Source organism: Schistocerca nitens, chromosome 6 (assembly GCF_023898315.1).
Source record: "Schistocerca nitens isolate TAMUIC-IGC-003100 chromosome 6, iqSchNite1.1, whole genome shotgun sequence".
Taxonomy (NCBI): domain Eukaryota; kingdom Metazoa; phylum Arthropoda; class Insecta; order Orthoptera; family Acrididae; genus Schistocerca; species Schistocerca nitens.
The window spans coordinates 295,096,484-295,109,724 of record NC_064619.1 but is presented as its reverse complement, the minus strand read 5'-3'; the positions used below and the strand labels follow the sequence as shown (position 1 = coordinate 295,109,724).

The following is a 13,241-nucleotide window of genomic DNA, read 5'->3' as shown; positions in this document are numbered from 1 at the left end:
AATGGTTAAGCTGTGTTATTGTAAGACAATGGAACAATGTAAGAGATTTTACATTTTAAACACAGCATTGTTGGAATTTTGGGGTCACCACTGTAGGAGGAATGGTATTCGGGATACTAGTTACATACAATAACAACAACCATGTCATATGATTCCAAACAAATATATTTTATTGTCCTACAAGATATAAACCATGTTGTCACAAACATAGATCAAAGCAAACCAATTGCAAGTTCAAAGAGGTTAGTTGAGCTACCTCAGGGTAGTGATGTTGTTCCAGTCATATCCACTGAGTTATGTGCCTGCAGTATCCTTGCTCAAAAATAACTGTTTTTAACTTCACTGTGTATTCACTTTAAAAAAGGATTTTGTAACTTATACAATTTTAGCAGTAGAAGCCTCATTTAAAAAATCATTAACTCCAAATTTCAGTACATATGTACATAAATAAACACATATTTTTGGGAATTTTTAAAATTTATGAGATTTGAGCATAACATATTTCATAGTAAATTAGTGTTTGTAATTTGCAGTTAGTGTAGATACATTAAAAGTAGCCTATCATGTTACATTTAATTTACTCCTTTAGCAGTGTCTTTACTGTTTGAATTTCTCATCAGTTAGTGCTGTTTTAGTGTTTTTAGCAACCATAACCTCAAAAACATTCAAAGAAACCAGTAATCTGTTTATTCTTTTCAGGTCTTAAAGGTAACTGGTAATGCTTGTAGAATTTTAAAACCATAAAATAAAAGAGAAACGGCAAATTTAGTTTAAAGTTATTTGTTTACTGTTTCATAAAATATTGCAACAGCTACAGCATAGCTCCAGTGTGTTTGCTATTCTTAGCCATGAAATGAGTTAGCTGATGTTCATAAAAGCTGGAAGTCACCTTGTCTCCTGTTAAGTGATCAGAAGCTGCTGCAGATTGGTGTGTTATATGAGCCTCTGAGAGTCAAGTACCAGTACCAAAGATACAAAAGGTACCTTACCCTGAATGCTGTCCTCTCCTGTGGATCTTATCTCCTTTTTGTAAAGTTCAGGACCATCACTACTTGTCCTCTTGACTGTGAGTAGTGTGTCAATGGTAGGTCTAGGCAGACAAGGAGAACTCAGGATGTTACTCATCCCATTTACCAACAAGTGATCACCAACTAGTGATACATCTTCACAACACCCATGTCCTTTACACCAAAAATGTAAAGTCTCATCATCATCTACTTTCCTGCAGCCACAAGTACAAAGCTTGCACAGGAACTAAATAAGAACTACTACCACCTACAACTTCACTAAAATGAAAAGTACAATAACAAATTATATCTCTATGAGTAAAACTCTCAAGGCCACTGTACTCACCTATGCCTCCACATCTAGCAAACACAACAGTTAACCAACCATTACAGTTACCAGGTGGAGTAGCACAAGCCTGAGTTACAGCAAAATCAAACCTAGAACCTAAAAACACACACAGTCCACCAATAACAGCATGCGAAGCAATGCCTTTAACTAAATTTACTCTTCACTGTGATAACATCTCATAGAGGTGTAATTTGTTATTGTACTTTTCATTTTAGTGAAGTTGTAGGAGGTAGTAGTTCTTATTTGGTTCCTGTGCAAGCTTTGTATATACATACTCGTGGTTGCAGGAAAGTAGATGATGATGAGGTTGTAAATTTTTGGTGTAAAGGACATGATTGTTGTGAAGATGTATCACTAGTTGGTGACTTAACTCTGTATTATTGTAAATAAAGTGTTGGCCTTGAATAAAAAGACTACGCATTGATCTTTCCAAAAACCAAGAAGTGATTCTTCTTGGTGTGTTAGCTCTCTGGGGCACTCTGGGATGTTTTCTGTGGCATTCCGTGGTGTTCTCTAGGCCATCTGCAACACCTCTGTGTCTCTGTGAATGTGTGTGTCTTTGTGAGCCATAACTCATTGCCGTAGGTATGCGGAGTTAAAGACCTGCTGCGTTCAGTCACGCAACTGCTTAAAGAAGCGCAACCACTTGAAGACCCTGTTCGGGTAGTTGGGTCGACTGGTTCTAGTCAGTGGTCTCTAGTATCACTTAGACCACTGATTGAGAAGAATTCATTTCCAGTTGTGCAATGGCAGGAAGTCCTCTTGCTAGGATATAAATAGCCTTGCAGAGCTGATATCATCACAACGCTGGCTTGGGGTTGTATACATGCAACAGCATTGAACAGCTCACAATGGGGTGTCACTATCATTGCACTTGTGGGACTGTGTATAAGGGTATAGTTGAGTTGAAGCGTGCTGTTATCACAATGAAGAATAAAGTTATAGTTAAAGGCATTGCTTCACGTGCTGTTATTGATGGACTGTGTGTGTTTTTAGGTTTGATTTTGCTGTAACTCTGGCTGGTGATACTCCGCCTGGTAACTGTAATGGTTGGTTAACTGTTGTGTTTGCTAGATGTGGAGGCATAAGTGAGTACAGTGGCCCTGAGAGTTTTGCTCATAGAGATGTAATTTGTTATCGTACTTTTCATTTCAGTGAAGTTGTAGGTGGTAGTAGTTCTTATTTAGTTCCTGTGCAAGCTTTGTATATACATACTCATGGATGCAGGAATGTAGATGATGATGAGCCTGTGTATTTTTGATGTAAAGGACATGGTTGTTGTGAAGATGTATCTCTATTTTGTGACTTAATTCTGTATTATCATAAATAAAGTGTTGACCTCAAATAAAAAGATTACACATTGATCTTACCAAAAGCCGAGAAGTGATTCTTCTTCATGTTTTAGCTCTCTGGGGCACTTTGGAATATTCTCTTGGGCACTCTGGGAAGCTATCTGGGTCACCTGCCTCGCCTCTGCATCTCTGGTGTTTCTGTGAATGTGTGTGTCTCTGTGGGCCGTAACTCATTATCATAGGTAGGCAGAGATAAAGATGTGTTGCAACTGCTTAAAGAAGTGCAACGACTTAAAGAAGCTGTTAGTGTAGTTGGGCTGACTGGCTCCGGTCAGCAGCCTCTAGTATTACAAGGTGCTGTCTTCCACTGAAACTGAAACTGAGCCAGTGACCCTTAGTCGGTTAGGAAACATGGTATGCATGCAGTGTTCCATTTCAAGGGATGGCAAATATAAAAGGGCAGGGATCTATTAATTGTTGGCATTTTAGATGTATGGCAAATAATGATACCCCTCAGGAAAATGGTTATAATAGACGGGGAAGGATACCACAGAGCTCAGTATATATGCCTGGGGGCCTCATTCGATATATTAAAGAGGTTGTTCTGACAGTCATTGAGGGAACAGGGTGCAAGCAACTGCACATCATGGTACAAGTTGGAAAAAATGATGCTTGTCATCTAGGCTTTGAGGTTACGCTTGGATCATTCCTGCAACTGTCAGAGAAGGTAGAGAAGACCAGCCTTGCTTAGAGAGTTTCAGTGAAACTCACAGTCAGCAGCATTGTTCCAATAACTGATTGTGGCCCTATAGTTCTAAGTTGAGTGGAAATTTGGAACCAGAGACTTTGAAGTTCTATGACAAACTAAGCTCTGACTTCTTAGACTTACATTTGGGGGTTGAGACTTGTGGGGTCCCTCTAAATGCGTCAAGTGTACATTACACATATGAGGTTGCTATACAGGTAGCTGACTGTTTTAGCCTTAGGTACAGTTAGTAATTATTTCACTAATGGCTAATAAAGTTTAGACTGCTGTTTTATGCACTTTGTCTGCTTATTTCTTCAACCAATAGTACAAAAACTTCCCTCCTACATCAAAGATACCATCTGTTTCCTAGGTCATCTGAAATCTGTGCTCATCCCACTCCCACCACACATCTTGCTTGTGACCTTAATCAACTTTATACTTACCAACAACTACTTCACCTCAGAGGGGCAGACATACGAACAGATCAGGGGTACGGAACCAGGACGGCTCCTTCCTGTGCCAACCTTTTCATGGGTCGCTTAGAGGGGGCTTTCCTGGGATCCATGTCTTCAGCTCCTGGTTTGGTTTTGATACATTGATGACATCTTTAACATATGGACTCATGGTGGGGCTGACCTGCTAAAATTCCTGGAATCCCTGAATACCTTCTCCCAATTAAATTTCACATGGTTCTTCTCTGAATACGATGCTACTTTCCTTGATGTTGATCTCGTCCTCACTGAAGGTCAGCTACACACTTCTACATCTACATATCTACATTTACACTCCACAAGCCACCCAACAGTGTGTGGCGGAGGGCACTTTACGTGCCACTGTCATTACCTTCCTTTCGTGTTCCAGTCACGCATGGTTCGCGGGAAGAACGACTGCCGGAAAGTCTCCGTGCACGCTCAAATCTCTCTAATTTTACGTTCATTACATACTTCCGTCCACATTAAACCTACTAATAAACAACAGTAATTACATGTTGACAGTTGCCATCCTTTCAATGTCAAACATTCCCTCCCATACATCCTTCGCATCTGAGGCAAACATATTTGTTCAGATGCAGATTCTTTACAGCAGTACACCACCATTCTCACTTCAGCCATCACTGCACATAATGACCCCACCAGCTTAGTTTCCCGGTCATCACATCCAATCCTGCTACTGCTGATCCCTCCACAAAACAACTGGTGACTCAGTATTATCCTGGTCTGGAATGTGTTCATCAGTCACTTCAGTAGGGCCATGACTTCCTAAAATCATGCTGTGAAATGAGATCCATTCTATCTGAAATTTTGCCCACCTCACCTAGAATAGCTTTTTATTACCCTCCCAATCTCCACAATATTCTTGTCAGGCTCTATGCTTCTCCTACACCCATCTCCCTACCCTATGGTCCCTAACCCTGTGACCATCTCTGCTGCAAGACTTGCCCTAAGCACCCTCCTACCACCACCTATAATAACCCTGTAACTGGAAAAACATATATTATCAAAGGGAAAGCCACCTGTGAAACCATACATGTTACATACCAGCTATTATGTGAACACTGTTCTATATTGGCATGACTACCACCAAATTATCAATTAGGATGAATGGGGCTAGGTAGAGGGATGTTCCGGCAACTCGCAGTATCCTGTTACAGAGCATGCTCTACAATATGACATTCGTGACCTTGGCACCTGATTCACCACATGTGCCATATGGATTCTTTCCCCAGACACTAGTAAATGAAGCCATTCAAATCAGTGTCCAACTGTAGGAAAAAAAAAAAGTTCTCAAGTATACCGAGATATGTGCTTCCAGTATCAGTGTTCTCAGCAAAAAAATTGAACATCACCTTTTCCCATGAAAATGCACAAAACACTTTAAATTTTGGAGAGCCCCTCTCATGTTGTACAGTTTCATGTGGTTGTTCCATCTCTCCGAGAACGAAATTGCAGAACTCCACCCATTGTTGTCTGTCACCTTCATAAAGAGCTTGCAGTAGCTGAATTTTGTATGGTTGCGTGTGTAAACATTGACACAACACACACTAGATGGACATCCGGGGCATGTTGAGCTATCGATATGCACAGCGAATGGATTTCTGTGGACTCCTTGTGAAACTATGGTGGATGCACTCAACGTCTATGTCAGACATTCAGGGATGGCCAGGCGATTTGCCCTTACACAAACAACCTGTTTTTGGAATTGTTCATGCCACCATGTAATGCTCTGTGCTACAGGAGAATCCACACCATACCTAGTACGAAAGTCATGCTGAACTGGTATTACTGAACCCTCACTGAGCAAAACGTAGGACACAAAATACTTTCTGTTGTCCTGACACCATTTTTTCTAGAACTGAAGCGGGTGTACACTGCTGCTATCTAGCGGGAACCATGTAAAAGTCAAGAGTTTGCTCTTTCCAACAGTACATTGTTGATTCACATATCTCAAATAACATGATAGTTATGATTTTTTTTAAAAAGTTGGATGATTCTTTTTGATACACCACATATAATACTCTTATGCAGTCTCTTTGTAGCACATGATTACTTCCATGGCTCCTGAGTATGACTCCCATACCTCTATTAAAGTTGTTCACACATGTTCCAGTTTCAAACAGCTTCTTTGATGACTGAGTCCCACTAGTTGAAGTGGCGACGGAATCCGTGTCTGCTCAAACAAGATTTTGTGTTTAGACTGTGTTTGGGAATAGATGCTTGTAGATTTCTGTACTTTGTGTGCTGCTTATGTTCAGTACAGCACGGGGATTGTTTCATAGACTGTCCCACATACCTGCTGCAGTAATCACATGCAATATTGTAAACACCTGGAACTCTGAAGCCATGACTACCCTTCACAGAGTGAAACATTTTTTTGATTTTTTAGGCAGGTGAAAAAGAGTATTAATCCCAAGTCCATTCAGGATTTTGTCAGTTTTTACTTGATATTGTTACAGGCAATAGAAGGAATGTCAGATGCTGATCTTGTTGTGTTCCATAGGTAGATTGTCTAGAGAGAGCTGTACTAATTTCATGTGCCTAACAACCAACTTTGTCTGAACACAGAGGTTAGATGCTTTATTTTGGTACTGAGATGGTTTTCACACAGTATGTATCAGGGTACTCAGATAGTTCTCTTTTGGGAAGGATGATGAAAACTGTGTCCAGTCAGTTATTAAAATTAGGCATAGAACTAAATGTTGTTGTTGTTGTGGTCTTCAGTCCTGAGACTGGTTTGATGCAGCTCTCCATGCTACTCTATCCTGTGCAAGCTTCTTCATCTCCCAGTACCTACTGCAACCTACATCCTTCTGAATCTGCTTAGTGTATTCATCTCTTGGTCTCTCTCTACAATTTTTACCCTCCACGCTGCCCTCCAATGCTAAATTTGTGATTCCTTGATGCCTCAAAACATGTCCTACCAACCGATCCCTTCTTCTAGTCAAGTTGTGCCACAAACTTCTCTTCTCCCCAATCCTATTCAATACCTCCTCATTAGTTACGTGATCTACCCACCTTATCTTCAGCATTCTTCTGTAGCACCACATTTCGAAAGCTTCTATTCTCTTCTTGTCCAAACTGGTTATCGTCCATGTTTCACTTCCATACATGGCTACACTCCATACAAATACTTTCAGAAACGACTTCCTGACACTTAAATCTATACTCGATGTTAACAAATTTCTCTTCTTCAGAAACGATTTCCTTGCCATTGCCAATCTACATTTTATATCCTCTCTAATTCGACCACCATCAGTTATTTTACTCCCTAAATAGCAAAACTCCTTTACTACTTTAAGTGTCTCATTTCCTAATCTAATCCCCTCAGCATCACCCGATTTAATTTGACTACATTCCATTATCCTCGTTTTGCTTTTGTTGATGTTCATCTTATATCCTCCTTTCAAGACACTGTCCATTCCGTTCAACTGCTCTTCCAAGTCCTTTGCTGTCTCTGACAGAATTACAATGTCATCGGCAAACCTCAAAGTTTTTACTTCTTCTCCATGAATTTTAATACCTACTCCGAATTTTTCTTTTGTTTCCTTTACTGCTTGCTCAATATACAGATTGAATAACATCGGGGAGAGGTTACAACCCTGTCTCACTCCTTTCCCAACCACTGCTTCCCTTTCATGCCCCTCGAGTCTTATAACTGCCATCTGGTTTCTGTACAAATTGTAAATAGCCTTTCGCTCCCTGTGTTTTACCCCTGCCACCTTCAGAATTTGAAAGAGAGTATTCCAGTTAACGTTGTCAAAAGTTTTCTCTAAGTCTACAAATGCTAGAAACGTAGGTTTGCCTTTCCTTAATCTTTCTTCTAAGATAAGTCGTAAGGTTAGTATTGCCTCACGTGTTCCAACATTTCTGCGGAATCCAAACTGATATTCCCCGAGGTCCGCTTCTACCAGTTTTTCCATTCGTCTGTAAAGAATTCGCGTTAGTATTTTGCAGCTGTGGCTTATTAAACTGATAGTTCGGTAATTTTCACATCTGTCAACACCTGCTTTCTTTGGGATTGGAATTATTATATTCTTCTTGAAGTCTGTGGGTATTTCGCCTGTCTCATACATCTTGCTCACCAGATGGTACAGTTTTGTCATGACTGGTTCTCCCAAGGCCATCAGTAGTTCTAATGGAATGTTGTCTACTCCCGGGGCCTTGTTTCGACTCAGGTCTTTCAGTGCTCTGTCAAACTCTTCACGCAGTATCTTATCTCCCATTTCATCTTCATCTACATCCTCTTCCATTTCCATAATATTGTCCTCAAGTACATCGCCCTTGTATAAACCCTCTATATACTCCTTCCACCTAAATAAAAACACTAAAATACACAAGTACAGTACAGTTTTTTTCTAAGTCAAAAAGAGCTCTATTTGTCTCACTGATTAACAGTGAAACATGGGAGGAAGCGTACAGAGAAACTACTATAAATGGGAGTTTTCAAAATTTATGTCAATATTTAAATTCAGATTTGAAGAAGTGTTTCCTAAAGTTTCAAGAATCACTAACTCATGCAACAATAACAGCTGGGTAACAAATGGGATAAGGAAATCCTCTGAAGCTCTTAAGCACCTTAGCTCAATGAAAAACTACCTTAACGATTCAGCATTTCATAACTATTATCATACATACAGAAAGGTCTATAGAAAAGTACTGTTAGTGGCTAAAAGGTACCAAAATGAAAAATTTATAGAAAAAGCTAATAATAAAATCAAAGTAGCATGGGAAATCATCAAACAGGAAACTAATAGGAAAAAATGCAGTTTCAACACAATGATACCAAAATAAATGACCCCAAAAACTAGCAAACTTTGCCAATCAGTATTTCAGCAACATAGCAACCAAACTACAACAGAAGTTCAACAAAACAAAGCATTTACAAATGCTGAACAAAATACCACACACACAATGATGATAAGACCAACCACAGCAATGTTGTGGGTAACCTAAAATGCAAAAATTCAGCAGGCACAGATGAAGTGCCTGTGTGCTTACTGAAGGACTGAGGGACAACATCAAAGACCCTTTAGTGCACATCATCAATGAATCCTTCTGCCCAGGTTGCTTCCCAGACATACTAAAGTATGCAAAAATCCTACCTATATGTAAGAAAGGTGACCCAGAAAACACAGAAAATTTCAGACCAATTTCGTTACTGTCATCCTTTTCAAAAGTCATAGAGACCATGATGAAAAACAGGCTCATGGGGTACTTAACAAAGTTTAATCTTCTGCGTAAAGAGCAATTTGGTTTCTGGGCTAGCAAAAGCTCAAATTTAGCTGTAGCTCATTTCTCAAATGTTATCCTCAAAGCACTAGACAAAGGACACCACATAACAGGGCTCTTCCTTGATTTGACCAAAGCATTTGACACAGTAGACCACACAATTTTGCTAAATAAACTAAATGCGCTAGGAGTAACAAACATGTGGTTTCATTTGAACCTGCAAAATAGGGTCCAACAGGTAGAGATCACTCAAACTAACTCCAATCATACCTTTTCACACCTTTCAAACCCAGAATACATCAATATAGGAGTCCCCCGAGGAAATGTGCTCGGTCAAATCCTCTTTTTAATATACATCAACGATTTTCCACAAAGTGTCAAACATGGTGAATCCGTACTGTTTGCTGATGACTGTAACATCTTAATCAAAGCTCAGTCACCATGTGTACTCAGTGGAAATGCTGAGGGAACGCTTAAGTATGTATGCCAGTGCATAGAGGCTAATAAATTAACCATAATTGGAAAAAAAAACCAACAGTAATAGTTTCTACTTAAACAGAAAACTGAACAGTACCAAGATAAAAATTAATGACCAGCACATAGAATGTGTACCATCAACAAAATTTTTAGGCATGCATGTTGACTCTTAACTAAATTGGACCGAGCACACTGTGGTATTTGGAAAGCGAATAGCTTCAGCATGCTATGCAGTTAGGATAATAAATACAGTTTGTTGTAGCTCGTGTACTAGAGCTGTTCATTTTGCATATGTCCAGTCTATAATTAGTTATGGCATATCGTTCTGGGGATCAACAGAGCAGAACAAACAAACAATATTTAAGTTGCAAAAAAGAGCCGTACAAATCATAACGAAAAGATAGCAATAGATCCCATTGCATGGAGTTATTCAAATCTTTGGGTATATTGACAGTTCCATGTGAATACACTTTTCAGACAGTAATATACATAAAAAACACATTGACCAGTTCCCGATAAACAGTTCCACACATGCATATGAAACCAGACACAGACAACACTTACACCTCTATAGGAAAAACAAATGAAAAACTCAAAATAGCATGTTATATAATGGAATTAAACTGTAGAACAATCTTCCACAAGGGATCAAAGACATAAATGAAATAGATAGAGTCAGGAAATCACTAAAAAAATATCTCTTGGAAAACTGTTTTTATACTGTCAAGGATTACTTGGAATGATGTAAATATATAGCTATATGTAAAAATTATCAACTGTGTTATTAAGTGGTTTAGCAATGTATCTTTATGTTACAATATCCATGAATTCCAATTGTGTTAATTATAAATTTGTGTACCTATTGTATATGATTATGTTGACAACATCCATACAATCCTGATTGTCTACGGATGGATAAATAAATAAATAAGTAAATTGAGACGGTGGTCATTGTGGGTTGGTTTATGATACATCAGTTGGGTGGATTGATCTAACTTCTGTTCAGCTAAAATATCTAAGAAGTTTAGCTTCTTTACAGTTCCATTTACACTGTGATATTCTAAAAGCTTATAGAGTGAGAAGCATCTCAGCACCAAAATAAACTATCCAACCTCTGTCTTAATACACAATGGCTATCAGGCAAATGAAATTAATTAAGTGCTCTCCGGAAAACACAAATCAAAATCCACACAAACAGCATAGCAAGAGCAGTGCTTGATACTCCCTTCATCATGTGGAGCAACACTGAATAAAATCTGATGAATCGTTCAGTCATTTGAGAAAATCAAAGAGGTGTGCCCAGTGAATGATAGTCATGGCCTCAGAGTCACAGTTGTTTACAGTATCCCACGTAAATATGGCAGCAGTTATATAGAATGATGCTGTACTGAGCATAAGCAGTACATAAAGTACAAACACCTTGAAAAATCTGCTTTTTCCCAACACAGACTAATGACTAAGCACAAAATCTTGTATGAGCAGACACAGAGTCCAGCCAATACTTCAAATTACTGGGATCAAATATGATTCAGAAATTAGAATTCGTATGAGGGGGAAAAAATAAAAAAAGGAAGGAGGGAGGGAGGGAGAGAAAATCTCCAACCTGGCCGGGAATTGAACCCAGGCCAGCTTGCACGAGAGGCAAGCATGATACTACCCAGCTAAGCAGGCAGACTGTGTGAACAAAAGTAATAGGGATATGGGATGTGCACTCAGTAGGTGCAGACGGGGGCACTTCATATGGAGAGAATGCATATGAGTATGTCCCGTGTTATATATCATGATGGAAACAGATGCTGTGAGAGACATTTCATTGTTGGCATCAATGTAATCTCTGGCCATAGTAGGTATTAGTATATCAGTTACATATGTGTAATTCCATTACTTCTTTGAGCTTTGTTGCTTTCCCAACAATGACAACTGTGGATATTGCTGACAAATGTTCTGAGAATATCTATTACAAGGTACATTTTGAATACTTCTCAATTCATAGCAATATTCAACCATTGGCAACTCCATTGTAAACTGTTCAAATTGAATGTGTGACAAATCAAAAATTTTGCTGTTGTTAGGATTAATAAGTTATAATTTCAGGGCATTTGGCATAGCAAAACTATATTTACATGACTCAGCAATTCTAAACTGCAAATATTATAGAATAACAATTGATATTCATAGCACTGAATTGATAAAAAGTGGTTGTAGAATTGGTTAGGAAGAACTTATAATCAATTTTAATTTATTTTATCTCACTTTCAAGTAATAAAAATAATGAAGTTCCTCTGTTCTTTAAGATTATACCTACTGTTCTGTTTCTTTCAGAAAGTAAATACAAACTATTACATCATATTATTCCAGTATTGGTGAAATAAAATTGGACAGCACAACAGTTGAAGATAAGGTGAAGCAGGATGTTTTCATTATGAAGAATCAAGAAAGCTGTCTTCATGATCGTCTTGAAAATATATTATTTTCTTAGGCTATGACCATAAATTGATACATATTTTTATGTTATTGTGTTATGGTGTAAATACTGTGTTAACAAAATCCTTTGTTTGAATATATCTGCTTACTTCATAAAATTCATTTTAATATTTAAATCAGTCTTGTGTTCAATATCGTCTTACAACACTCCCATTGTTGTCACAGAAGAAATGAAACAAAAAAAGCTGTTGGAGTTGAGAGGTTTGGTATTTTGATGAAGAGTTGAAACTTTGTGTGTAAGTAAATTAAGCAAATTTTAAAAAACCAAATTAATTGCAAGTTTCCTTAATTAATTGGATATAAGGTGTTCCATGTCCTCTTTGCACTATGAAAGCATCATATTTTAGCCTCATAGTCAAATATAATAATCAACTTTACCTCTCCCCTGTAGCTGTAAGATGACTGTACCTTGATACTCTTAGAGAAGAGTAATATGTAGTACAAATATGGTAACAAAGTGCATGTAGAATGTAAAATAATGTAAGACTAAAGGAGACTAAATATTGGAATTGTTATGTCATCAACAGGTGACACAAAAAAACAATGAAAACTTTGCAAGCTTTTGGCCAAATGAGGCAGAGTTGCCCCCCCTCCCCACCCCACCACCACCCCCCTCTCTCTAATTCTCTGCTCAACACTTCCCCTATTCAGTGAGTAAATTATTTTATATTTAGTACAACGTCATTTAACATTATTACAGGTGTCAAGACTTAGTAGCATCTATTATGTGGAACTTCCACTGATGAAATACATTATCAAGTAATCAATGTATGTATCAATAATAACTAACTTCTCTTGCAAAAGTTTCCTTCCTGACTTATTCAGCACTTAGGCTTATGTTAAGTTAAAACCTATGTAAGTATCAAAGTGAATCTTTATGTGAAGTGTTTAACAATTGATAATTGAGGACAGTTACTGTTTCAACAGATGGGAGATCCTGTACCATGAATACCAACAAACACTCATCACACAGTAGAAATAGATATGGCAATATGACTTAATGAAATGAATATTACAGACTTGGTAAAACCTCAGTTTACGAAACAATAGTGTAATAGAGTAATACTAATAATTAAAAAGATCTGTGGTAAAACCATTATTTGGTGAAAGTCATTTGAGCAAATGTAAGAAATCCTCCATTTACCATAAGGTGGATCA

The 13,241-nt window shown here is 38.1% G+C and overlaps 1 long non-coding RNA gene across 1 annotated transcript; it reads left to right on the top strand.

The window, feature by feature from the left end:
- The first annotated feature begins 821 nt into the window (after nucleotides 1–821).
- LOC126262897 (uncharacterized) lies at nucleotides 822–12,125 on the top strand. Its single transcript, XR_007546780.1, has 3 exons — nucleotides 822–1,662; nucleotides 2,603–2,890; nucleotides 11,922–12,125. It is a non-coding gene; the product is annotated as an uncharacterized LOC126262897 (long non-coding RNA).
- Nucleotides 12,126–13,241: the final 1,116 nt, after the last annotated feature.